Source organism: Bubalus bubalis, chromosome 3 (assembly GCF_019923935.1).
Source record: "Bubalus bubalis isolate 160015118507 breed Murrah chromosome 3, NDDB_SH_1, whole genome shotgun sequence".
Taxonomy (NCBI): domain Eukaryota; kingdom Metazoa; phylum Chordata; class Mammalia; order Artiodactyla; family Bovidae; genus Bubalus; species Bubalus bubalis.
The window spans coordinates 104,006,543-104,032,539 of NC_059159.1; the positions used below are offsets into that span (position 1 = coordinate 104,006,543).

Below are 25,997 nucleotides of genomic sequence, written 5' to 3' on the forward strand. Positions count from 1 at the left end.
GATACGTTATTAGCCTCATGATGTAGATAAAGGGACCAGAGATACATAAATTTAACTGACTTGCTTTAAGGTACATGGCTCCTAAGTGGAAGAGCTGTATGTGAACTCTGGGTCTGCTAGGACTGCACAGTGATTTTAGGAGCAATGTAAAATCATTCTTTATATGTTCTGGGTTGGTAATCAGACTGATATTTTATTTATGTGATTTTTGGAATGTGTATGAGGATAGGATGTGATTGTGAAAAGCAGTCTCTGTGATACATGTACACATGTATATGTATCTGTTTTGTGTATGTTTTTTGTGTATATCCTGTGTGTCTGTTTTGTGTCTGTATTATATTTCCCTTTGACTTAGACTTTGGAGGCTGTTTTACTTTCCTGGGGCTGTCATAACAAATTACTGCAAACTAGGTAGCTTAGAACAGTAGAAATTTATTCTCTTCCAGTTCCAGAGGTCAGAAGTCCAAAATCAGGGTGCCAGCAAGCCCATGCTCCCTCTGAATGCTCTAGGGAAAGATCCTCCCTCCCCTTTCCCTGCTTCTTGGGGTTGCTGGCGGTCCTCAGTGTTTCTTAAAAATGCATCACTCCAGTCTCATCTTTGTCACGTGGCATTCTCCCTGTGTGTCTTATGTTTCTGTGTAAATCTCATCCTTCTTGTAATGGCGCCAGGCCTTTAGGGCTCTCCCTAGTCCAGTTATGATACTCTTAATTTGATATATCTGTAAAAACCATATTTCCAAATACAGTCACATTCACAGATCCTGGGTAGACATGAATTTTGGAGGACACTACTTCAGCCTGATGCAGAGGCCAAGGTTCATGTTAGATCGTCTGCCACAAAAACTCATCCCTGACATCGATTCTCTGTAGTTCAGGTGAGGAGGTAGAGGTAGAAATGGATCTTGGTTTTAATGATCTCTTTGGCCCCTGAAGTCCTGAGGGGGCCCCTGCATAGATTTCCTGAATGCAAGTGAGTGAAGCAGATGGTGTGTCTGTGCCAGGATTCTCCTGAGCTTGGATAGACTCTGCTCCTGTGAGGGCACTGGAGAGAGATGCCAGAACCAGCACAGGAAAGTGCTTTCATTTGGTATGAAAGCAAAGGGCAGCTTTCAAGGCGAGCCAAGAAGCCTGAATAAACAACAATCACAGACTGTTTTTCAGGGCATTTGGAAAGGAGGGAGCTAGGGGCTTTAATGTAGTAGATGGGTTTTTTAGTCAAGATAACTGTGCTCCAAGCCAGTCTCTGTACCTTTCAAGATGCTGACATTTGACCTTAATCTTTTGGAAGTCAATTTTAAAATGAGTTAAGAACACTTAACATATATGACTGTAAGAATTTAGTGAACCGCTGTACCAGAGTCTCAGCACAGCATCAGAGTTCTGTGAACACACTGGGGAATCTGACTCAGAAATCATCAGCACTGCAGGGGGATGGTTTAGCTGGGCTTGTTGGGGTGAACTAGGTTATACTGCTGTAACAGCCAGTCCTCAGACCTCTGTGGTTTAAACCAGTAGAGCATCATATATTGCTTGTTTAATCCACTGCGGGTCAGCTGAGGGCTGTGTTTTGTCTCATTCTCACCCTGAGACCCAGGCTGAGGAAGCCGCCTCCATATGTGACATTCCTGTTGCCGAGAGAAGGGGTGTGTGGCAAAGCACACTCCTCATTCTTCAGTCTTCCTCCCAGAAGTGACCCATCTTAAGTCCTGGCACATTACATGGGCCACAGCGAGTCATGTGTGTGCTCAGTCATGTCTGACTCTTTGCAACCCACAGGCTGTAGTCCACCAGGCTCATGGTTATTCCTGATTTCCAAAGGGCAAGGGATGCAGTCTAGCCACGTGCCTATAAGGAGAACCAGAAATATCTGCTAAGTGGCGCTAATAACGATCATACCAGATGCCACTTTTGCAAAACCATTAAAGAAGGCACAGATTGCCTAAGGGGAAATTCTCAGTGCCTCAGCCGTGCATGGGAGGGAGCCAGGGCAAAAAAGAACTTGTTTTCACTGATATGGTTTTATTGGTTAGCTTACTATTACCTTCTGCCTGGTGGAGTCTCTTCCCACAAAAGACAGTGCATTTTAAGAGCATCCTAGGGTTGAATTTCTGAACCTTTCACATTCCGTGTAAGACAGTGGCATGAAAGGCTAATTTGGAGCGACTACTGACTTTGTTATTTGTTACTGACTTTGTTAAAGGCTCAGTACAGCAGGAACTTCTAATGTAGATGTCTTTGTGTTAATATCTACTTTGCAAGATGAGAATGTAAATAGATAAAGAGAATCAAGTCAGTAAAAGCAGTTAAATTTGACAAAGCAAAGTACTATACCAGAACCTGGTATTCTCCAGCACTGAACTAGGACTTGGGCATCGGTGAACCTAGAGCTTGTGCCTGTGTCTTCTTTTTGCTTAATTTCCTAAATCTGAGGTGCTGACACAGTCCCTCAACTCCAGAGTAGTAGCTTAGGTTTAGAATTGAGAAGTACAAAAATCCAGGAAAGACAGAATTAAAGAAAAATGTCAACAGACATTGAATTTTGTTTAAGGACCACTGTTTTCTTAGCCTCAGATCTCCAAATCACAGATCATGCAGGAAAGGCTTATGTGCTAGGACTATCTTAGGGAGGGCAGTCTCCCCAGAGCAGGGGCAAGGCAGGGAAAGAGGGAGGGCAGGTGTGTTGCAAGGGGGTGTTACTGAGCTGGCCAACGCTTGATGAAAAACTGAACGCTCGGTGTCACAAGACATCTTCAGAGAGATCATATGAAACCACTTTGTCTTCAGATAGTTCATAGGTGGGGGAGGAGAATGGTTTCTCCATTGGCTGCCATCTCCCACTGGTGGAGCGTGCCCCCAGGGTTACCTCCCTTACTCTCCGAGGTGCAGCTGCCTGCGTGCCAGATGGGAGCTGTAGTGCCTCAGCAGCAGTAGGAGGCAGGGGAGAAAGCGCATGTGGCCTCAGTGAAGTGGGCACTGTTCACTTGTACCCATGCACAATGTAAGGGACAGGAGAAGCCTCTGCTGCAGGCTCTGTGAGCAGCAGTGGAACAGCTCCACTTTTCAAAGACCAGCATAAGCAGTTTCTACAGCCACTGTGGCTGGTCAGCAAGGCAAGCAAGCATTCCATTCTAGCTGCAAAAACTGAAGGTGTTAGAAACATCACCTCAGCCAGGAATCCAGAGTCAGTCTCGACCTTTTCTTATACTTTGCAGTTTCCAAATTCTTTCGTGTCTATGAACCCAGCATTTTTGTGGCTCTTCTCTTCCCCTTTGTCCCACAGCTGATTCTTAGTTCTCATTCGTACTGTGTCTTTTCTAGAGTATTGCAAATATTTTCCAATTAGTTTCCCTACTTGTACCAGTTAAGATAACTTTGGCCTCAAGTAGGAGGAAATCCTATTCAAATTGGCTGAAATGCTGGAGGTAGTGAGATTCTGAGGTGTTTTAATCCAATTCCTCTGAACATCACATTTAAATTTAATCATTTCCAAGAAGGAAGTAACATCTTTCTTGTGTGTCTGTCTTAAAAGGCATAAAATTTTCCAGTAGCTCCCAACAGACTTCCCCTCTGGTCTTATTAGCAATATTGTATTACACACAACATGTATAAAAGCCATCACTAGCAAGAGAAAAAGAACCACTTATGATTGCCCTGATCCAGTCAGGCTCCTTTGTTTGGGACTTGTTCTTCAGTTGCTCAGTTGTGTCCGATTTCTTTGTGACCCCATGGACTGTGGCACACCATTCTTCCCTCTCCTTCACTATCTCCCAGAGCTTGCTCAGACTCATGTCCTTTGAGTCAGTGATGCCATCCAACCATCTCATCCTTTGCCACCCTCTTCTTTTGCCTTCAATCTTGCCCAGCATCAGTTTCTTTTCCAATGAGTCAGCTCTTTGCATCAGGTGGCCAAAGTATTGGAGCTTCACCTTCAGCATCAGTCCTTCCAATGAATATTCACAGTTAATTTCCTTTAGGATTGACTGGTGTGATCTTGCAGTTCAGGGGACTCTCAAGAGTCTTCTCTAACACCATGGTTCAAAAGCATCAATTCTTTGGTGCTCTGCCTTCTTTATAGTCCAACTCTCACATCCACACATGACTATTGTGAAAACCACAGCTTTGACTAGATGGACCTTTGTCGGCAAAGTAATGTCTCTACTTTTTCATATGCTGTCTAGGTTAGTCATAGCTTTCCTTCCAAGGAGCAAGCGTCTTTTAATTTCATGGTTGCAGTCACCATTAGCAGTGATTTTGGAGCCCAAGAAAATAAAATCTTTCACTGTTTCCATTGTTTCCCCATCTATATGCTATGAAATTATGGGACCAGATGCCATGATCTTAGTTTTTTGAATGTTGAGTTTCCCAGGCTGGGACTGGGGATGGCTAATCACACAGAGGGGCATAAATCACACAGAGGGAGGTTCTGATAGGAAGGAAGAAGGGAATGATGGTGATTAGGAACTACCAGTGTCTGCTTTGCTACCTGATATCTTGCCCTCCAATCTATGCCACACTGATGTTGCTGAAATCCAACTATGAAACAATTCTTCCACTGAAAACATTTTTATGGTCTTTCTTTGCTTAAGGATTAAGTCCAAGCTCTTAGTGTCGTATACTAGACCATTTACAATCAAGCATCACCCTTTGCTCTTGTGCTGTTAATTTCTCAACCATTTGCCCAACTTCTGTCTCTACCACACACATCATGCTCCTGAGAAAATTTGCTGAGTCCTGAACATCACAGGGGAGGCTGGCGTGCTGTAGTCCATGGGGTTGCAAAGAGCTGGACATGACCGAGTGACTGAACAACAAACATGACTGGCTCTGTCATTCACTGGTGCCTTCATATGCTTTCAACTTGGAACTCCTACCACTCCCTCCCTGCACATACACACATCAACTTAACTGTCGATTTTCACTCTTCTGGTCATCTCAATGACCAGCTCCTTAGTAGAGCAGACTATTCCTCTTTCATGCTTTCATTGTGCCTGTTAAAATACTATCGTTGCTACTAGAACACATTATTGTACTTCTCCCTACTAGACAGGTTATTTCATCTCTGCATTTCCAGCATCTAGCAGTATTTGGCACAATGGGTAGTAGGAGTCACTTCTGATGTCTGATGAATGATTGTGTGCCAAAGGGTTTAGAGTTGAGTGAGCTTGTCTGAGTCTGTTGGCAGCATATGAAGGGGGATAATCATGGGGAGGGAAGCTGAGAGTGATCAGCATCTCTGTATTTTCCATAATAATAGAGAAAAGTAGTTGGAGAACTGGTGAAAGGGTGGTGAAAAAATTGTTGATGAATTTATCTGTCCTCTGCCAGAAGAAACAAGGTGGGGTGAAGCAAGGGTGCTCAGAAGTATTAAACGTTCATTATTTAAATACAGGCAACCCTTTTGTTGAAAGCCAGCTTAACTGCACAACTATTGTAGAGTTCTGTCTTATGAGGAGCTGTCCCTGAACTCTTCTGCCATAGTGAAAGTGCCAGTTATCTGAACAGGATTTAAACCTAGCTGTGGAGCCCACAAAGGGATGTCTTCTGTAGCTCTTGAGGTGATCTGGAGTTTTTCTTTTCTGACAAAAGCCAGAGTGAGAGATGTGGTGGCCTGCAGAAGGCTGTGTAGTTCAATCGTTCTGTTCCTACCTAGAAGCTGTTCAGTCAACGTATTAGTTAGCAATTTGGTTGTTGGAAGAGTTTGTACAGTCTGTGGGGTAGGGAGCCCATCACTATGGGCTATGAGCCCATCATAACCCAGATAGCTATGACGATAAAGTACATGACATTGCGAAAGCATGGGGTTCTTGTAACTTGGGATGGTTCAATAGTGGTATCTGTGGATGTAATACAATAATGTCTGGAAGAAGCAGCAATGGCCGTGAAAGTGCCAAGTGGTAGGACGCAATTTAGGAGTAGGAGGCGTACAAAAACGATAGTTAGGGTTTGCAGTTCAGGGCAGCCATTGATACCCTCAAGCAAATAAAGAAACAGTGAATACATAACAGCTGGCATAACTTGAAGAATTGATTGCAGGATAGTCAGGACCTCAGTCTTGGAAGATAGTTGTAAAACTGGTAGCATGAAAAGAAGACTAAATGTGACCAATATTACTGTAGCCTGAACAGCACACAGAAAAAGCTTTGAACCACACTGGGGGAAGTGGCTAATAGCATAACGTTTCAGTTAGGTACATTTGTTTTTATCTTATCTCTGCCCATTTATTAAGTGTATGACTTCAATTCTGTCTAATTTTCAGTCTCTTTATTTGTACTATGGAGAAAATAAGGTGCCCATGTTTGATAGTCATCATCATGCATAAATAAGGTAAAGGTACTAAATAAGCATAGTACAAAGTAAGTATATGTTTATTTTTACTTTACTGTTCCAGGGTAGTTGTGTTTCATGTTTTCATAAGGGCCTGGGTGTTCTTTGTTAATTTTAACCTAGTAAATCCTGATAAATATCTCTGAACCCTCTTGGAGCTTTTTTAGCCCTGTCCAAACATTTTGCAAGATTTCTTTGCCCAGGAAACCATAAGAGCATGTAATTAAAATCATCTGTACATGTGAAATGACCTTATCTTTTTAATATTTTTTTAAACTTTATTTACAAACATATTCACAGAACTTTGGACCATTGTTACATGGACCGATTGTTGACTTTTCCCCATTAGTCCTGGCAAGGATTTCATACCATTTTCTGCTGCTGCCCCATATGAGCCCCAGTGTAGCCACGTCTATAGTTAACTGCCTGTGTATCCAGGGGGAGCTGAGGATGAATTCTGTCTCTAGAGGAACATGGTAAACCAGAGTTAACTAGATTGTAATGTGATGATGGTATGGCACCATCAAAGGAAAGTCATCCTTTGAAGGATGCTTGTTAAGATCATAAGGTTGAAGTGGATGTGTTATGCTGGTAGACGGTGCTTTCCCATGGAGGTAACGGATTTGCACTGTGTCTTTTGGATCATGAATATGTTCCTTCTCTGTGGTAGTGAGACCCATTTCTATTTGTTCAGTTTGTTTAACAAAGATTTAGTGAATGTCCTGAGAAACAGAAATCTCTCCTTTAGTGAAGCTTAGGATCCAGGACAGGGAGCAGAAATTAATCAGACAGTTCCTCCTTGAATGAAAAAGTATAACTGTGGTGAATGTTGCAGAGGGAGGGCTTGAGTAGGTGATGATAAAAAAGCATAGAGCGGGAACACTCGACTTAGCCTGGGAGGGGAGCGAAGGTTAAGGAAATATTCCCTGCAGGGGAACAGAAGGAAGAGTTGGTGTAATAGCCAGGGTTCCTGCAGGAGAGACACAGCATACCCGACAAGGTGTTTTAGGAGAGTTAAAGGACAGGACCATTTACAATGCTGTGGGTAGAATATAGGGAACCAGCATGAGACGGTGAAATTCCCTAGCACTAGCAAGAGTGGGGACCTCTTACCACCCCTAGGCCTAAAGGAGGAGAGAGGAAGCAGTGGTTGCTGGAAACCTGAGACAATAGTCAGAGCTGTAAGAAATGGAAGCTCAGCAGAGCCATGGCTTTGGTGGAGGAGACACAGCCAGTCCGTGGAGACCCAGGAGGGAGACGGTCAGGAGAATAGGTCCCCTCACCTCCTGCCGCTCCCTCTGACCTTGGCTGATCCCAGCCAGAGTCCAATAACATGGAGCCGTCGGAAATGTTTAGTCAGAGTGCGGTGTGGTCAGACTGGGCTCTCTTCCTAGTCCACGCTTTCCTCCCGTTTGTGCAGAAGGGTGGCCATGATGCCGCCGAGAGCTGAGCATTGCATTCCCATCCAGCCCTGCCCCTTACCAGCTGCGTTACCTCTGGCTGAAAACAGTCTGTCCAAGCCTGTTTCCTTCTCAGTACAGTGGGGCCCTACCACGCACTCTGTATCCCAGGGAGGCATAAGGACCACATAGAGAGCGTCAAGGGAACGTCCTTTGGAAACTACACACTGCTTTACACTTGAAAGGGGATTTTATGACTCCCTTTTGCCTCTGTCTGAGGGGAGAGAGTTTTCTCTGGGACCAGGAAGTATAAGGTCCTCAAGCATACCCAGTTCTGTGATGGCCTCCCAATGGTAGAATAAAAAATGGGCTCAATATAATCTTCTGTGAGGACAAGAAAATGTGATTAGTGGCAGCTCCAAGGCTTTCTGAGGTGCCAGATAAGAAGGTGTAAAAGAATTATCTGCGTTAATGCCCTCTCTCCTCCTAGTCTGGGAAACCCCAGTTGGAAAGGGCCAAGGGAGTGTGTTTCCATTAGAGGCTGAATATTTGCTTTGACTCTTTCATTTTTCACCAGAGAATGTATTCTCAGCGTCCCTCAGCTTTGTTTCCAGCATTTCATGGCTCTACGTCGACAAGGCAGAATGTCCTTCCCTCTCCGCTCCCTCTTCTACAAGCCCCAGACTGAAAATTCACTTGTTAACTTTTAAAATATACACACAAGCGGGAAACAGATGGCATTATCTGGATAATGCTAGAAAATGATCAGATTCTTTTTCAAGGGCTATGCTCTGTTTTGAAATCACCCAAATGAATAAAGTTGTTTTGACTTGAAATTAGTTATTGAAATAAGGTATTTGGGAATAGTTTTCAGCCCTTCTCTAGATAGGGTCTGGGTCTGTCAAAGCGTCTTCCTACTTAAAGTCCTAATTTGGCAAAAAGTTGAACCACGTCAGGCTCCCTCTCACCTCTTTTCTCTCTCTCCTCATTCCCTCTCTCCACTGTCTGTCTCCTAGTGGTTAAACATGTCTTTTTTTTTTTTTTTTTTTTTTTTAGCCTGCAGGATCAAGAGAACTGAAATACACTCCTCTAAGATGTGCCTCGTGAGACCCTAATAAAATGTTCCCTTCACACATTTCTGGGGCACCTGTCACCAGAGCAAGCAGGTGCAGTTTCTGTCGTGTCTTAATTTTGTATCCCTATTTTGGACTGAACATAGAATTGAAGGTGTTCTATTTTTAATTGAAGAAGATTCTGGGAAAGTTCTTCCGGGTGTGGTGCATCTTTTGAGGGGGCCGTGGGTTGCACTGTCCAACCTACAGAGCCTCTGTTCTTTAGCCAGCAGTCGTGAGTGTTCTTGCAGTAAACCAGGACCACGTGAAGATGATGCTCCTAGGGAGGATGGGAAGAAATAAACAGCGGTATTTCTAAAAGGATAGGCAGCCTGACGGCAAATTCCAGAGACTGGGTGACATTTTAAATTGGTAATGCTCCTAATTACCCAGGCCCTAGGAGACGGTATGGAATACAGCCACAGCTCTAGAATTAATACAAGTGAGCACTGTGAGCCCATTACTAACAGCGTGTTCTCTTAGAATAATGGCACCGAATCTGTGTCAGCACAGTATGATATTGCAATTAAAACACACGCACACACACATGAATGTGCGACCTCCAATATTTCCTACTTTTTGGAAAATTTTTCCTGCTATCAAAGTAAAAGTAAAAACTGTTATAAATTTTCCTGAAAAAAAAATTAATACTTTGTTTCCTTGTCATTCATTGCCTCTTGGTATTGCTGGGTTAAAATATCAGATTTATAACAATGAACTTAAGTAATCAGTGTGTGATTTTATGAAACATGAGCTTGGAAGGCAGAAATGCCCAGATTCCTAGTTCCCCTGCTTATGCTAGGTGAAATTGGGCTCATTCAATGTCTCTGATTTTCAGTTTAGTCATCTTACAAGTGGGCACGATAATGCTATCTATTCATACATTTATTGTGAGGGTTTGAGCCACGTGAAATGCCTTGCTCAAAGCTAGTGCTAAAAGATGCTAAGAATAAAAGATACGGCAGAAATACAGAATCCTAAGGTTTCACCCATCAGACTGAGCTTTAGACCTCAGCTTCAGCAGTGTGTGGGGCCAGAGATCCAGCCCATACCATCCACCTCTTCCTCTCAGCATGCAGGTCCAAATATTGGCTTGTCCTTTTGTGCCAGTGAGTGGTGGTTTTGTTGATTTAAATCCTAGAAGAAAAGTTTCTGTAAATTCTATCTGTCCACTGTCTTAATACCCTTCTACCCTTCATATAAACCACCACAACTTTTTGGGGGGGACCTAGAATGAAAGCTTATATCCCAGTTTATGTGGGTGAAAGACTTTATCTTCAGTTTTTTTCTGAATATGTGGTTGTATATATATATACACACACACACACATCCCTGCATGTGTGTGTGTGTGTGTGTGTGTGTATATATATATATATATATATAATTCTAAGAATTATTGGAGACAGTTTTCATTTTGTTCATGTTGATATTTAGGATAAGCAAGTTCATTCATGATGCTCTACTTTTATTGGTCCTAAATATCCTAAAAGCAAACCATGTAACAAAGAAACTGTAATAATGATAGCAATAATATGAGAAAAACCAATTATGTGCCAAGTACTTTGGATACACTTCATATTAATCCCTACAGCAAACCTTAAGAGGTGGGAGGTACTAACCATGTTTAACATATGAGAAAAGGGAATCTCAGCAAGATTCATAACTTACTTTACAAGTAAGACCACTTGTAAAAATCAAAGCCAGTACTTTAATTGTCTGGTCTCAAAGCTCTGGTATGTGTTTTCACCCATTTTTGTCTTCTCATTTCCTTCCAGGCTGTTTTGGATGTTGGTTGTGGATCAGGAATACTGTCATTTTTTGCTGTACAGCCTGGAGCTTGTAGAGTCTATGCAGTTGAGGCCGGTTCAGTAGCACAATATGCTGAGGTAAGTGGTTGTATTTTTATAGGGGACTGAGTGATGGACTTTTCAAGGTAAGTCATATATAAAATATTTTTTTTTTACCAGTATGATCTTCTTTTCTGTTGGGATGTTACTGCTGAAGGAGCCCACCTTTATTGTAGTAATTGATAATGAAAACAATTATCTAAAAAAGTTCACAATACTAAAAATATAACAAAACTTTCTTCTTCCCTATCCACTGGATGGCAGATGGGCCTGGGGAAGGTAAATGCTTTCTTTTTTTTTTTTTTTTTTTTCTTTTTCAAATGTCACATTTAATGTTTCCACCACTGTACTTCAAATCTACATTGTACAAAGTGACCAGTAAGTGTGCCATGGTAATTGACCAACCTCTGAGATTGTACCTTTCACGCCAGTGTCTTCTTGGGCTCTTTTGATACTAAACACGTTTCTCATTCAAGTGAATTGAAATCTTTAACAATGACCTACTAAGGTGAGGAGGGCTTCCCTGTGGCTCAGAAGGTAAAGCGTCTGCCTGCAATATAGGAAACCCGGGTTCGACTCCTGAGTCGGGAAAATGCCCCGGAGAAGGAAATAGCAACCCACTCCAGTACCTTTGCCTGGAAAATCCAATGGATGGAGAAGCCTGGTAGGCTACAGTCCATGGGGTCGCAAAGAGTCGGACACGACTGAGCGACTTCACTAAGGTGAGGAGTCAGACATCCCTGGAGCTAGGTTGATTTTTTTCTTCAATGCTGCACTAACAGTAACTGCACCACTCACTTTAAATTTCAGTTTTGGTTTAATGGATGGTTGCTACATGGTTGTAGTTGGAGCATGGAGATATGTATGTTTCAAGGAGCTTTTTCAATTGCAGATTCTGACTGGAGGACAGGGGGATGCTTTGTTTTAAATGTGGTGCTCCATTATCATTATGAAATGTGTACAAATATTGGAGAATAAGTCAAAGTCAAGAGTCAGTAATAGTAGCTTTCAGTAATATTTGGATGTAATAATAACCCACTCAAGCTGCAGAGTTGGAAGTGTGTGTGCACAAACGTGATCAGAGTGATGTGCTTGTCATTCACACCTGGAGGAGGCCTATGCTTAAATGAGGGCTAGAATTGCAGATAGAAAGGGAAGCTTGCCTGCTGCTTCTGAGAAACATCCTGAAACGTCCCTCTGACCTGGGACATTTGGTAGCTCTGAGTGATGGCTGAGTTTGGATTGAATGACCCAGGAGGAACTGGAGACCAGTAGACAGCATGCCGTGTTTGGAAGGAAGGAGTGCCAGGGCCTGATGGCCAGCATGTTGTTTCACTTCCTTCTTCCAACAAGCCTTGGATAAAATATTTTTGGTCTTTGGCTTGCTAACCAATTCTTAAGAGTCATTTTTATTAAATATTGAGTACACACAAAAGAATATTTATTAAATGTATACCTATTGTTGGGGGCCTCCCTGATTCATTGGTAAAGAATCTGCCTGCCAATGCAGGAAACGCAGATTTGATCCTTGGGTAGGGGAGACCCCATGGAGTAGGAAATGGCAACCCACTCCAGCATTCTTGCCTGGGAAATCACATGGGCAGAGAAGCCTTGTGGTCTACATTTTGTGGGGTCACGAAGAGTCAGACATGCCTGAGTGAGCACTCACTTACCATACGTATTAGTATTTGTAAAATGTGTACATTTGTAAAATATCAAGAATAACAATACAATGAATATGTGTCCACTATGTCTTTTAAGGAATAGGCTATTAGCATTTCTATTAAAGGTTCATGTGTCTTGTCCTGTTCACTCTTTTCTGCCCTAAACAGAGGTAACCGCTATGTTGAATTTTTTTTGGTCATTTGCATGCTGTTCTTTATAGGGCTCAGAGGGTAACGCGTCTGCCTGCAATGCAGGAGACCTGAGTTCCATCCCTGGGTTGGGAAGATCCCCTGGAGAAGGAAATGGCAACGCACTCTAGTATTCTTGCCTAGAGAATCCCATGGACAGAGGAGCCTGGTGGGCTACAGTCCATGGGGTTGCAAAGACACAAATGAGTGACTTCACTTTCACTTTCTTTATAGTTTTACCACACGTGTTTCTATTCCTAAAACAAATCTTAATGAACTTTCCATAAATGGGATCATAATGTATGTATCCTATAATTTGCTTTTTTAACCCAGCATGTTGCTTCTGAGGGTCATTTTGTTGATGCATACAGCCCTCATCAATGTTGGATAGCATTCTGTTAAGTGAAATGCATTAAGTTGCTAGTGCAGTGTACTGTTGATAGAATTTGGATGACTTCCATTATACAAGTATTATTATGAGTATTCTTGTACACACTCTCCACCTATCTCAGTATATACCCAAGAGTAGAACTGATGGGTCGGAGAAGGCAATGGCACCCCACTCCAGTACTCTTGCCTGGAAAATCCCATGGACGGAGGAGCCTGGTAGGCTGCAGTCCATGGGGTTGCGAAGAGTCAGACACGACTGAGCAACTTCACTTTCACTTTTCACTTTCATGATTTGGAGAAGGAAATGGCAACCCACTCCAGTGTTCTTGCCTGGAGAATCCCAGGGACAGGGGAACCTGGTGGGCTGCCATCTCTGGGGTCGCACAGAGTTGGACACGACTGAAGCAACTTAGCAGCAGCAGCAGCAGCAGAAATGATGGGTATTAGGGCATGTATACTTCACCTCTGTTCTGTGATGCCAACTGGTTTTCCAAAGTGGTTGTTCCAGTTTTCACTCCCTTCAGCAGATACTGAGCGTGCTGTTATTCTACAACTTTGTCAGCACTTGATATTGTCAGGCTTTGGACTTCTTGTCAGTCTGGTGTTTATCACATATTTGTGGTTTTAATTTGTATTTTCTAACCACTAAAGACTTTGAGCATGGTGTTTGACCATCTCTTCTCTTCCATGAAATACCTGTTACAGTTTTTTTGACAATGTTTTTTTTTGAATTGTTTTATTGTCTAATTCATTTGTAGGAATGATGTCTATATTCTGGATATTAATTCTATTCAGTTTTATATGGGAAAAAATATCTTCTCCCAGTTAGTACCTCACCTTTTCTCTTCATGGAGTTCCAAGTAAGATTTAAATACAGAATTCTAAAGAGAAAAGAGAAGAAGAATATTAACTTACATAGAGAGAACCCATAGATAAAAATGTCTCTGCTTCACTGTTTGATAGATTTCAAAATACAGTCTTAAGCAGAAGGAGCTGCATGTAGACCTTTGCCTCGGGGGTTGTGCATTCATTTAATCACATCTTCATTCAGTTGCATCCACAGTTCTGTTTCTTGGGAGAGTATAGGAGAAACAGAAATAATTAAGGAGTATTCTTGTGTTTAAAGAGCTTCTATTCTGAAAGATTGATGTTGTTATCTCTTGTATCAGATACCAAAAAAACAGAGAGAGAGAGAGAGAAGCGTTAGAGATGTCTTCTTTCTCATAGTTTATTTTCTCACATATTTAAGGTGGCTTAAGACACACTCCTGATAGTTATTTTTAAAAATGTAATGCCTTTGGTTATAATATTTTAAGGGAAGAGAGGAAGAGATTAGCTTGAGATCCTCATGCACTCCCTAGACACAGTCCTGTCCCCAGCCCCAGCACACAGCCCCAGTCATCACCAGCACACCATAGGAGGAGCTGTTTCAGAACCATCTGTGATTGGTTTCTCCAAGAGAATTCTCAGCCTGATTAAACACGTCAGCAGGACAGTTGCCTTCTTGCAGAGCGGGGCTACCCACACGGACACTTTTACCCAGTAGGTCCACTGGCTAATTATAAATGTCTCTAGCAAGAAGCCAATATGGAGAAGAAAAGAGAAAGAATTTAAAATGGTAAAACTTTGTATTGTTTTAAACTTTGAAACTATTTTAAACTATTTCACTTCAAACTTACAAATAAGTTGTAAAAAAAAATAGAAAGTAATTCAAAAGCTTCTCAAGTTCTCTTTAGCTTGATTCACCTATTGTTCATATTTTATCCCATTTGCTTTATCATTTACTCTTGCTCCACTGTCACCATCCACGAACACACATGTACATGAATATGTACACACAAATATGGGTGTGTGTGTATATATGTATATATTATATATATATATGCAGATAGAGACACACACATTTTTTCCTATGGGTTAGTTATGTACATCATAGCCTTTTATCCTTAAACATTTCAGTGTGTGTTTTGCAAGAACAAAGCCATTCTCTTAAATAAACCGAGAAGAATTCAAAAGTGAAAGGAGAATGACTTGTCCATTGAGTCTTCTGATGTTACTGAACAGGTTTCAGGGAGGCCCCAACATGAGCAGAGATACACTGTCATCCTGGGCGTTGAAGCAAGAACAGTCTACACTTCACTGCCTATTTCCTTGCATGGTATTTCCAGGGAGACTTGATTTTTAAAGCATTTAAACCAATGTTCTAAGAATTCTGAAGCATCATCGCTTTATTTTATCTTTGGTTTTAGCATGCAGGGAGGATTTTTGTGTTTCTGTAATCTTCCTGTGTATGGCTAGGGAAGGTGGGGGGCAGGGGTAGTTTTCCAAATGCTGCAGGGACTGTAAAGTAAAGTATCCTTGAAATCCTTGCTGGCAAGTCTTCTCTGCCCCGAGGCCTTCCTGACGTGTGGTCCTAAGGACAGGCTAGTTATGAATGCATTTGGGGCCAGGGCTGGTTAGAATCTTCTTGAAGGATGGCCATGTTCCTGGCTGCTTCTGTGGATGTCATGCGATGCCCCCTGTGGGCCAGGCCTGTCACCCTTGTGGAGGAAGATCTACACCAGGGCTCGGTTTCTGCTTCTTCCGCCGACACTTGTCTGTACAACTTGTGGATGGCACAGGCGAGTATGAACAGCACAGAAAAAATTTCCACTCTAAGAATAGGCTTTGCTGGCCGCTCAGCACACAGCGCATGGTGCTCCTTTCCACCTTTTCATTATTCAGTAATTGAACCAGCAGACATTTAATTCTTTCCTCTGGAGTCTTCATTAAATTGCTCGGAAAAGATAAAACTGTAACAAGAAAGAAAAATGTACAAATTTAACTACCATTGCCTGCCCCTGGATTCTTCTCACAAAAGGCTTCTGGGCTTTAAGTAAACAGAATATTTTCAGTTTGCATTGAATTCAATTTCAGTCGCATTCAGTGGCTAAAGCTGATTTTGTCAGGGCTGACCCTCAGATGATGAGATGGTGGAAATGACTCCTTGTCTGGAGGGCACGCACATTTAGTCATTTTTTGTGGGATAGTCGTGAACCTGCCCAGGTGCAGTCGTGTGCTCTCACCCTGGGCCCCATCTGACATTTCTGGGTCAGTAATAAGAGACCATCTTTGTCCAAGAAACAGGGCAGAACTAAAGGTCCCCCCTGAGTTCCCAGCCTGTGAGTCGGCCCACCTCAAAAGGGCAGCTATTTCTTGTTCTCTTTTTCTTTTCTTATGAAACATAAAGCTGAAGCCCTCAGCATATAGACCAAATGGGAGTGGGGAGAAGGCATTAATCAAATGTATACATGTACATAGTCAAGGAAGAGGATGTTTCCTAAGTTCAAATTGTACACAGATGCCTCTTCATCTCAATGATAAATTCTTTGAAAGGCTGGAAATTAAAAGACTATGAGAGTAAGCAGTCATGAATAGATTTATGTATTGTAATCAGCTTAAGCTTACAGCAAAGCTCTCTGGCTCTTAGATTTCACAATGTTCATAATCATTAGTGGACCACTTAATTAGACTTTACTAACACATAGTTCCTACCTATGTCTCATTAGGATGATTTTTAAGGAGTCAGACCAAGTATTTCTAGGTCATGAGTAGTGGAATTAAAAGCAGGTAGAATTGGAAATGTTGTGACATTGCATTTCTAAATCTACTGAGTTCATAATCTAGGGCTGCTTTGTCTAATATGGCAGCCTTTAGACACATATGGCTCTTTATATGTAAATATAAACTCATTTTTAAAATTAAATTTCTTAGTCTCACTAGCTGCATTTCAAGTGCTTAGTAACCACAAGTAGCTAATGGCTATTGTAGTAGACCGTGAAAGTATGGAATATGTGCCTCATCAAAGAAAGTTTGAGTGGGTAGTACTGATGGAGAGGACGCAGGTGGCCATACGCCACTGCTCTGGCATGGGATGGCGAGGCTGGTGGCCGTGTTCACTGCCAGGTGTTGGCATCCATGGCCAGATCAGACTGGTTTGGTGTTAGTTGAGACAGCCCTCCCCAGTCCCTCTTGCTGTGGGCATTGTTTATCTTTCCCTTATTTTTGTGTAAGATCTGGCTTAGAACAGGTTCCCTAGGAAACAGATGGTGATGCACAGATTTACATGCAGGAAATTCATTGCAGAAGGCTCTCAGGAATCTGACCTGTGAAGGAACTAGGATAAAATTGGGCAGAGGAGGAGTTAAGCTGCAATGTAGTTGGAATAAAGAGCTCAGGCAAACCCACAGGGAATTCTTGAGCTGGGGAAATGTTTCAGAGTTGAACCACCTTGAGGCAAGGGCTTTTATGCTTCACATTTTTTATATACACTTCCTCAGGAAGGAGAGGAACCTGGGGGAAGGTGGCTCTCCTGGGCCAAGGGAAGTTTGTAGACCGAAACTCAGCTGAGAGCCGTCATCTGCAGCATTCCCAGCCTCTGGGGAATGATGCCTTGGTCCTGAAGGAAGAATCTGCATGGTGGGCCACAGCAAGTACTACAGGATCAGGTTTCAGGATCCTGACTTTAGTCTTCAGACAGGAAGCTGATGGAGAAGAAACATAATAGCAAATCAAGGAGGAGGGGCAAAGTGATGGAGCAGAGGGGGTGACGCTGAAGGCATGCGTGAGCCCAGGGGTGATTTGTTGTGTGTGCTTTCGGGATGGGCAGAGATTACCTAGAAACTCAGTCGACATCTGATCTGATGCACTTTGTACTTTTATAAGCTCTGTGTGGACACACAGTACATATGAGTTGTGATTTCTCCCCTCCAGTAATTTGTCCTCCAGTTGGGCTTCACACAAGTGAAATTCTTGCCATAGGACAGTAAACGCCAAGTGCATATGACTGGTAGAGACAAGAAATGTCACTGTAAGGAACAATTCCCATCAGCTTGGCTGTTTAGAGAACCATCAGATAAGTGGTATGATTTGGCTTGAATCCTTAAAGATGTAGAGAAATGAACTGCCTCTCTTTCCATTTTCACCTCTTACTGTCAACAATGAGATTTTTGAAAAATCCTTGAGTTCTCATGGGGTTCTACCCTAAATATGTTGCTAATCTTTTCACAAATAATTGAAGGTCATTTATTGAAAAGGTTGTTCTAATTTTTAATCTTGAATACTAGAAAGAATGTATACTTTGAAGTTTTCTGATACAAGTTAATTCTTTGAGGTAAGGAGGATTTTTCTCTGTTTTTTTTAGACACCAAAAGCCTGAGTCACCAAATTCCATCCAGTGCATCAACACTTTTTATTTTTGCACTGATAATAAAGTTAAAAGGTGGCCATAACAAATCCATTAAAAAAATAATAATAATACCCATTTTGCATAGTTGGCTTTTTAGAATTTAGGTTGCATTTCTATATCTATAAACTCATAGTTCTTCAGGAAGAGTCTTTGAGGTGCTTGAGGCAGATAATATCATATCCACATGACAGATGAGGAAGAACCTTGGAGAAGTTAGGTCATGAGGATTGGACATGGCTTCTGAGACACAGACCCTCACTGCCCCCTCCTTCTTCAGCATCCAGGTAAGCAGTGACTAGTGGTTTCCTTGGAGGTGAAGAGGTGAATGTGTTTTCCAGAAGCTGGAGCTCTGACCCCTATAGATATTTCATCCAGGAGCCAAGAGAAAAGCATCTTTTTCTTCTCAAGCTATCTATTGTGAAGTGCTTAAACAGGCAGGTAGGTCTGCCGTATAAGAAGGAAAGCTTCCTCTGTGGCAAAATCAAGTAGCAACACACTTAATAGGGGAGCTATTTGAGGTAGTCTACATGGAATGCCACCCCATTTGCCACAAAACCCTGCCCAGAAAATAATTCTTCTTGTAGCTGGATTGGTGATGGGTAAGGCAAGAAGGCCTCTTGGGAGCGAATGTCGATGCCTCTTCATCTCACTCAATATTCTCTTCCCTGTAGGGTAGGTCCTCAACACCTTTGTCAGTATTATCAGTGATCATGCAGGTTCTGGAATCATACAGGATGAGGTTTCATTCTTGATCCATGGCCTAATGGATGTGTGACCTTGACAAGTGCATTAGTTTCCTAATTGCTGCTGTAACAAATTAATAGAAACTTAGTGGCTTTAAACAATGTGTATCATCTTATAGTTCTGGAGGTTAGAGATTTGGAGTGGGTTTCATGGGGTAAGATCAGAGTGACACAGAACTGTGCTCACTCTGGAGACTCTAAGGGAGGATCTGTTCTTTGCCTTTTGCAGCCTTTGGAGGCTGCCGGCCTCACTTAGCCAGTGACTACATCACTCCACTTCGGAAGCATCACTTTTCCTTTTCTCACTCTCCTGCTACTGGCATATAAAGAGCCTTGTGATTATCTGGGCCCACCAGGATAGCCCCAGTAATCTCTCCATCTCAGAATCCTTAATTTACTCCCATTTACAACATCGCTTTGCCATGTAAAGTAACACATTTGTAAATTTCCAGGGAATAGGATGTAGACACTTGTGGGGATTGTGGGGACTTGGGGGAGCTGTGATTATTCTGCCAACCATAACAAGTTACTTGATCTTTCTCTACCTCATTTTCTTCACCTATGAAATTGCAGATAATGATAATCCCTCATGAAGATATTAAGAGAACTGAATGAGAAAATCAATGTCTGACATTCTCTAGCAATTGTTATTGCCGTCATGGTTATTATCAGCATCATTATGGGGGTCTCATTTCATCTCTGTACAGATCAACTGAGCAGGGAGGCCAGGCCACAGTGGGAAGTATGGGACCAGGCAGAGCACATTTTTCAAATGTGTGTGTTTAAATTGAATTTTGAAGTTTCCTTTCTTACTCCTTTGCATTTTTTTACATTTCAATAAAGCTTTATTTATGAACACTGAAATGGATTTTTCTTAAATGGAATTTTATTTAATTTTCATATGTCAAGCTGTATCTTTTTTTTTTTATTTTTCCCAGTCATTTAAAAATACAAAAACCATTCTTAGCTTGCAGGCCATGCAGAGAGAGATGGTGGACCAGATCTTCCTGTGGGCGGTAATGCTGACTCCTGGTCTAACATAACCCTAATTCATAAAGAGCAATTTTTTTTAGTTAAGTAGCTGATATAAGTCAGGTCCCATGCTATACTTGGGGACTGTAATGTCTGTATTTAGATGTGGTCCTTGTCTTCATGGAGCTCATGATAGAATAACCACACAAATATATAATTAGAAACTCTTAAGTAGTGGTTATGAAAGAAAAGTACAGGGTGCTCTAAACTGTAATTTGTATTACTCCTTTTTAAACCTTTTCAAAAATATTCCTTTATGTCTTTTTGGCTGCACCGGATCTTTGCTGCTATGCATAGCTTTTCTCTAGTTGCAGCAAGCAAGAACAGAGGCTCCTCTGTAGTCGCAGTGCTCAGGCTCCTCTTGTTGCAGAGCGTGGTCTCTAGGGTGCACAGGCTCAGTAGTTTTGGTACACAGGCTTAGTTGCCCCACATCATATGGGATCTTCCCAGACCAGGAATCAAACCCATGCCCCTTGCATTGGCAGGCGGATTCTTAGCCACTGGACCACGAGGGAAGTCTGGTATTATTCCTTTTCTAATATCAAAACATTACAAGATATACAGGTTCCCAACTCTTCTCAAAGCTTCCGCAGACTGGGCAGGGCAGCCTGATAAGCAGTTCTCTGATATCCAGTTCTGAGAAATTCATAGCTGTTCCAGTGTCCTTTTCCTAGTAGGAATTTCCCTTGCTGGCCCAAATATGCAGTTATCCTCAGATGGCCTCAGTACTGATGACTGTTTGGAGGAACCCCACCACTTCGGCATCAGAAAATAGTGAAGTGGCCCTCAGGCAAGGATGCCTTAGGATCCCCCCTCAACAGGAGTCCTGTAACACATATTCTTTGCTTTCTGCTATAAGGGTGGTGTCATCTGCATATATGAGGTTATTGATATTTCTCCTGGAAATCTTGATTCCAGCTTGTGCTTCATCCAGTCCAGCATTTCACATGATGTACTCTGCATATAAGTTAAATAAGCAGGGTGAAAATGTACAGCCCTGACGTACTCCTTTCCTGATTTGGAACCAGTCCGTTGTTCCATGTTCAGTTCTAACTGTTACTTCTTGATCTGCATACAGATTTTTAAGGAGGCAGGTAAGGTGGTCTGGTATTCCCATCTCTTGAAGAATTTTCCAGTTTGTTGTGATCCACACAGTCAGAGGCTTTGGTGCAGTCAATAAAGCAGAAGTAGATGTTTTCCTGGAACTCTCTTGCTTTCTCAATGATCCAGCAGATGTTGGCAATTTGATCTCTGGTTCCTCTTCTTTTTCTAAAACCAGCTTGAACAACTGGAAGTTCACAATTCATGTACGGTTGAAGCCTAGCTTGGAGAATTTTGAGCATTCCTTTGCTAGTGTGTGAGGTGAGTGCGGTTGTGTGGTAGTTTGAGCATTCTTTGGCATTGCCTTTCTTTGGGATTGGAATGAAAACTGACCTTTTCCAGTCCTGTGGCCACTGCTGAGTTTTCCAAATTTTCTGGCATATTGAGTGCAGCACTTTCACAGCATCATCTTTAGGGTTTGAAATCTTGCATAACAGAAATTAAATACCCATTGAAAAACAATTCTGCATTTCCTCTTCCTGTAGTGCCTGGCAATACTATTCTATGTTTCAATGAGTAGGACTATTTTACATACTTGATATATGGGGTATGCGCATGCTAAGTTGCTTCAGTCATGTCTGACTTGCAACCCCATGTACCCTAGCCCACCAGGCTCCTCTGCCCATGGGATTCTCCAGGCAAGAATACTGGAGTGGGTTGCCGTTTCCTCCTCCAAGGGATCTTCTCGGCCCAGGGATTGAACTGGAGTCTCCTGCATCTCCTGCACTGGCAGGTGGGCTCTTTATGGGGAATCATACAGTATTTGTTCTCTTGTGATTGGCTTATTTCACCCAGCATTATGTCCCCTTCGTTTATTCAGATCAGATCACATTGTTGCAAATGGCAGGATTTTTCTTTGTTTAAGGCTGGATATTACTCCTTTGTGTATATATACCACATTTCTGCTGTGAGTAATGCTGCGGTGAACATTGGTGCCAATACCTTTTCAGTGTCCTGATTTCACTTCTTGTGGATATATACTCACAATTGAGATTCAAAGGTCATACAGTAGTTCTGTTTTTAATTTTTGTGGGAACTCCAGTTTTCTATAGTGGCAGCGCAATTTTATATGCGTACTACCAATGTATAAGGAGGGTTCCAATTTTTCCACATCCTCACCAACTTGTTTTTTGGCTATTATTCAGTTTAGTTCAGTTCAGTCACTCAGTCGTGTCCGACTCTGCGACCCCATGAATCGCAGCACGCCAGGCCTCCCTGTCCATCACCAGCTCCCAGAGTTCACTCAGACTCACATCCATCGAGTCAGTGATGCCATCCAGCCATCTCATCCTCTGGCGTCCCCTTCTCCTCCTGCCCCCCAATCCCTCCCAGCATCAGAGTCTTTTCCAATGAGTCAACTCTTCGCATGAGGTGGCCAAAGTACTGGAGTTTCAGCTTCAGCATCATTCCCTCCAAAGAAATCCCAGGGCTGATCTCCTTCAGAATGGACTGGTTGGATCTCCTTGCAGTCCAAGGGACTCTCAAGAGTCTTCTCCAGCACCACAGTTCAAAGGCATCAATTCTTCGGCTCTCAGCCTTCTTCACAGTCCAACTCTCACATCCATACATGACCACAGGAAAAACCATAGCCTTGACTAGATGGACCTTTGTTGGCAAAGTAACGTCTCTGCTTTTGAATATGCTATCTAGCTTGGTCATAACTTTAGGAAACAGCAATCCTACTTAAGGTGATGTCTTGTGGTTTTGATCTGTATTTCCCTGATCATTAGGAGAACAACATCCCTTTTATGTGTTTTTACTTAGTGGGTTTCTGGATCAACTATTATTTGAAGAAGGGTATGGAGGGTTTCCCTGGTGGGTCAGATGGTAAAGAACCCGCCTGCCAACACAAGGGACCCGCGTTTGATCCCTGGGTCGGAAAGATCCCCTGGAGAAGAAAATGGCAACTCACTTCAGTACTCTTGCCTGGAGAATCCCATGGACAGAGGAGCCTAGCGGGTTAAAGTCCATGGGGTCACAAGAGTCGGTCACAACTGAGCAACTAATGCTTCACTTCTGGAGGCTAAAGCAACCTTTTGAAACTGATGTCCAGTTTCCTCAATTTCCAGAGGGGGACCTTGAGAAATAAGGGCCTTGCCTACATCGACAGTTGCCGTTCCTCTGTTGTGGGAAACTGTCCTCATGTCCAGTGTTGATGTGTCTAAACCATAATTCAAGCAGCTTCTTCCCTCACTGCTTCTGAAACCTGCTCTCCCTAAGCCAGAGTCTCTCCACTCACAGCCAGTCACCTCTTGTCCCTCTCCTTTTGCCCCACAGCCCCCACATGCAGAGCTGTTGTTGGCTCCCACTTCAGGGCCCGTTTGATTCTGGTTGTAAAAGGTGAGAAGCAGCAGAAAGTGTTTGTTGACCTAAAACATTTGTCTGCCGTGGCAGCTACACAGTTGAAGGGAACTGTGATTTAGGCTACACATTTTCTTGGCAAGCAGAGCAGGGAGGGTGGGACAGACTGTAACTTGAATTCATCCAAATAAGAAAGAATGTCGTTTGAACTTTGCAGGTAAGTGAAATGAACAAGCATTCAGATGGTTGATTATTAATCATTGCTAAAAAATGTCTTGACATCTTACAGCTAAATTCCTTCAGCTCTGGCTGTCAATTTGCATCACGCCCCCCCACCTCCAACCCCACCTAAACTTTACCTTTCCCAGCCCGTTCTAGGTAGCTCAAGAGCTTCACCCTGTAGGAAGTCCTGTAAGAGTACGGGGAAAAAAAAACCACCAAGATCAGTGTTTAGCTGTGTGAGACTCTTCAAAGACCAGACCAACATCCGAGAAGGAAAAAATTCAGCCATATCACATCAACAGGTTGGCCTCCACGCTCAGTGCTACATAATCACTTTGACTCCTCATTTTCCGCAGGATTGATGAATCCTCTCGCTCTGGGCTGATGGTTTGGCAGTCCCATAGCCTCAGACTGGTGTCCATTCTTGCTCTTTTCATCTACTGAAGCTGAGGAAATGATAACTGGTTTTGCCACCTGGGTTACTTTTTAATGATCTGAAAGACCACAAGGAGCCGGCATTTCTTTTGTGCTTCTCCTCATTCAACAACCTAATAGCCATCTGAAAAGAGCTTTCTTGAAAAGAAAAAAGTCTGCTCCTCTCAGGCAGGAGCAATAATACTGCACTATTCTCTGATTAAACTATCACACTGTGCATATTACTGTGCATCTGACCTGCTTGAATCGGACTTACCACTGAGGCTTCTTGGAATTTGCACTGCTGCTTTTCTGCCAACAAGCCGTGAAATGACAGATGAGTGTTCCTAAACTTGAGTGTGAGCCGCAGGTAAAGTGCCCGAGAAACTCCTGGGGCCCAGCCACCTCCTGGGGCAGTGCTGGAAGGGGAAACGTGTTTTTCTTTAGGGTTATCCTCTGTGGACAAGAACTTCAATCAGGGGTGAAACCAGAGCCAGCACCACAGGGCACACGGAACTGGAGTGAAAACACGCAGCCCAGTCTCCCTTCTGCCCCTGTGGATAGGCAGCCTCTGCTGACTGGTATCAGACTGGAACCTGAAGGCAGGAAATTGTTCCCCTCTCCTTCTGAGATTCTTTTAAATTTCAAAACCACCATAGTGTAATATTTTAAAAAAGCAGTTTCCTAGGTGTTAGATGACTGGTTCTTAAGGCAGGGGCCTGATCATTAACTGTGACTATGTATCTGCAAAGCTCTGCGTGTGTATCATAATTGGTGCACATTTTTAGTTATCCCATCAATATATATTTATAGATAAGTTTATTTTGAAAACTACGTACTACTGTGCTCACATATTATGTGCATTATAAACATTCTCCAGAATTAAAATGATATCCCACTATACGCCCACACAGAGCTGAAATGTAAAATACAATAAAGCCGGTGGGACCCGCATACATTGTTGGTGAGAATGTAAAGTGGCATTAAGAACTTTCAAGAATAATTGGGCAGTTTCTCTTAAAGTTAAACATGAACTCTCACTGTGACCCAGCAATTCACTCCTTGGTGTTTACCAAAAAGAAATAAGAATATATGTTTCCACAAAGATTTGTACATTGGAAGCAACCCAAATGTCCATCAGCAGATGAAAAGACAAGTCAGTTTTAGTACATCCAGACAATGGCTTGCTATTAAGAATACAAATGAGTCAACTACTTTTATACATAACAGTAAGGATGGATCTCAGAAACATAAGCTGAGTGAAAGAAGCTAGACACAAAGGACATATTGTTTTATTATATTGAAATAAAGAGAACCGACCTCAGAGAGACAGCAGTGAACAGAGGCTTGGAAGGAGACCTTGGTTCCCTACCCAGGAATTTTTGATAGTCCTGTGCAGCATGCAGGATCTCAGTTCCCTGACCAGGAATCGAACTCATGCCACCTGCAGGGGAAGCTTGGAGTCTTAACCAGTGGACCATCAAGGAAGTTGCAAGGCGCCCTGCCCATTTTTGAACCTGGGTAGCCTGGATGAAAACCAGGAATCCTAGCCACTAGACCACCAGGGGTTAGAGGCTAGAAGCAAAATTCCCCTGGCCCTTGCACCCCCGCCTTGAAAAATGCATTTCTCAAGGAGGCAAAAACTGCTAAGACAGGTACAAAGTTTATTATTATAGACACACAGTACAGCAAGTGGGAGAGCACACAGAGAAGCAGTTTAGATAAAACAGAAGCAAGGCAGAAATGCACAGCCAGAGAAAAGGTATCCTCCCTAATGAGGCGCTCACTAAGTAGGCAGATACGTCATTTACACAGGGCAGTTCTTCCAGGTCTCTGTTTACCTTTGACCAATAATCTGGTTTCTTTTTCCGCATCTGACCTGCCCTAGGACCTTCCCCAGCATATGTGCAGAACTTTTTTCCAAGATGGATTCCAGCCCAGAGGCCTATGGGGGGCTTTGGCATCACCTATTCTGGGGTGGTGCACCCTCCTTTTTGATCCCTAATGAGCTTTTCTGCACATGTGCAGTGT

General features: G+C 42.7%; 1 pseudogene; it reads left to right on the top strand.

Annotated features, from left to right (window-relative positions):
- Positions 1–25,997, top strand: part of LOC102402843 — a 122,766-nt pseudogene that overhangs the window by 13,691 nt on the left and 83,078 nt on the right.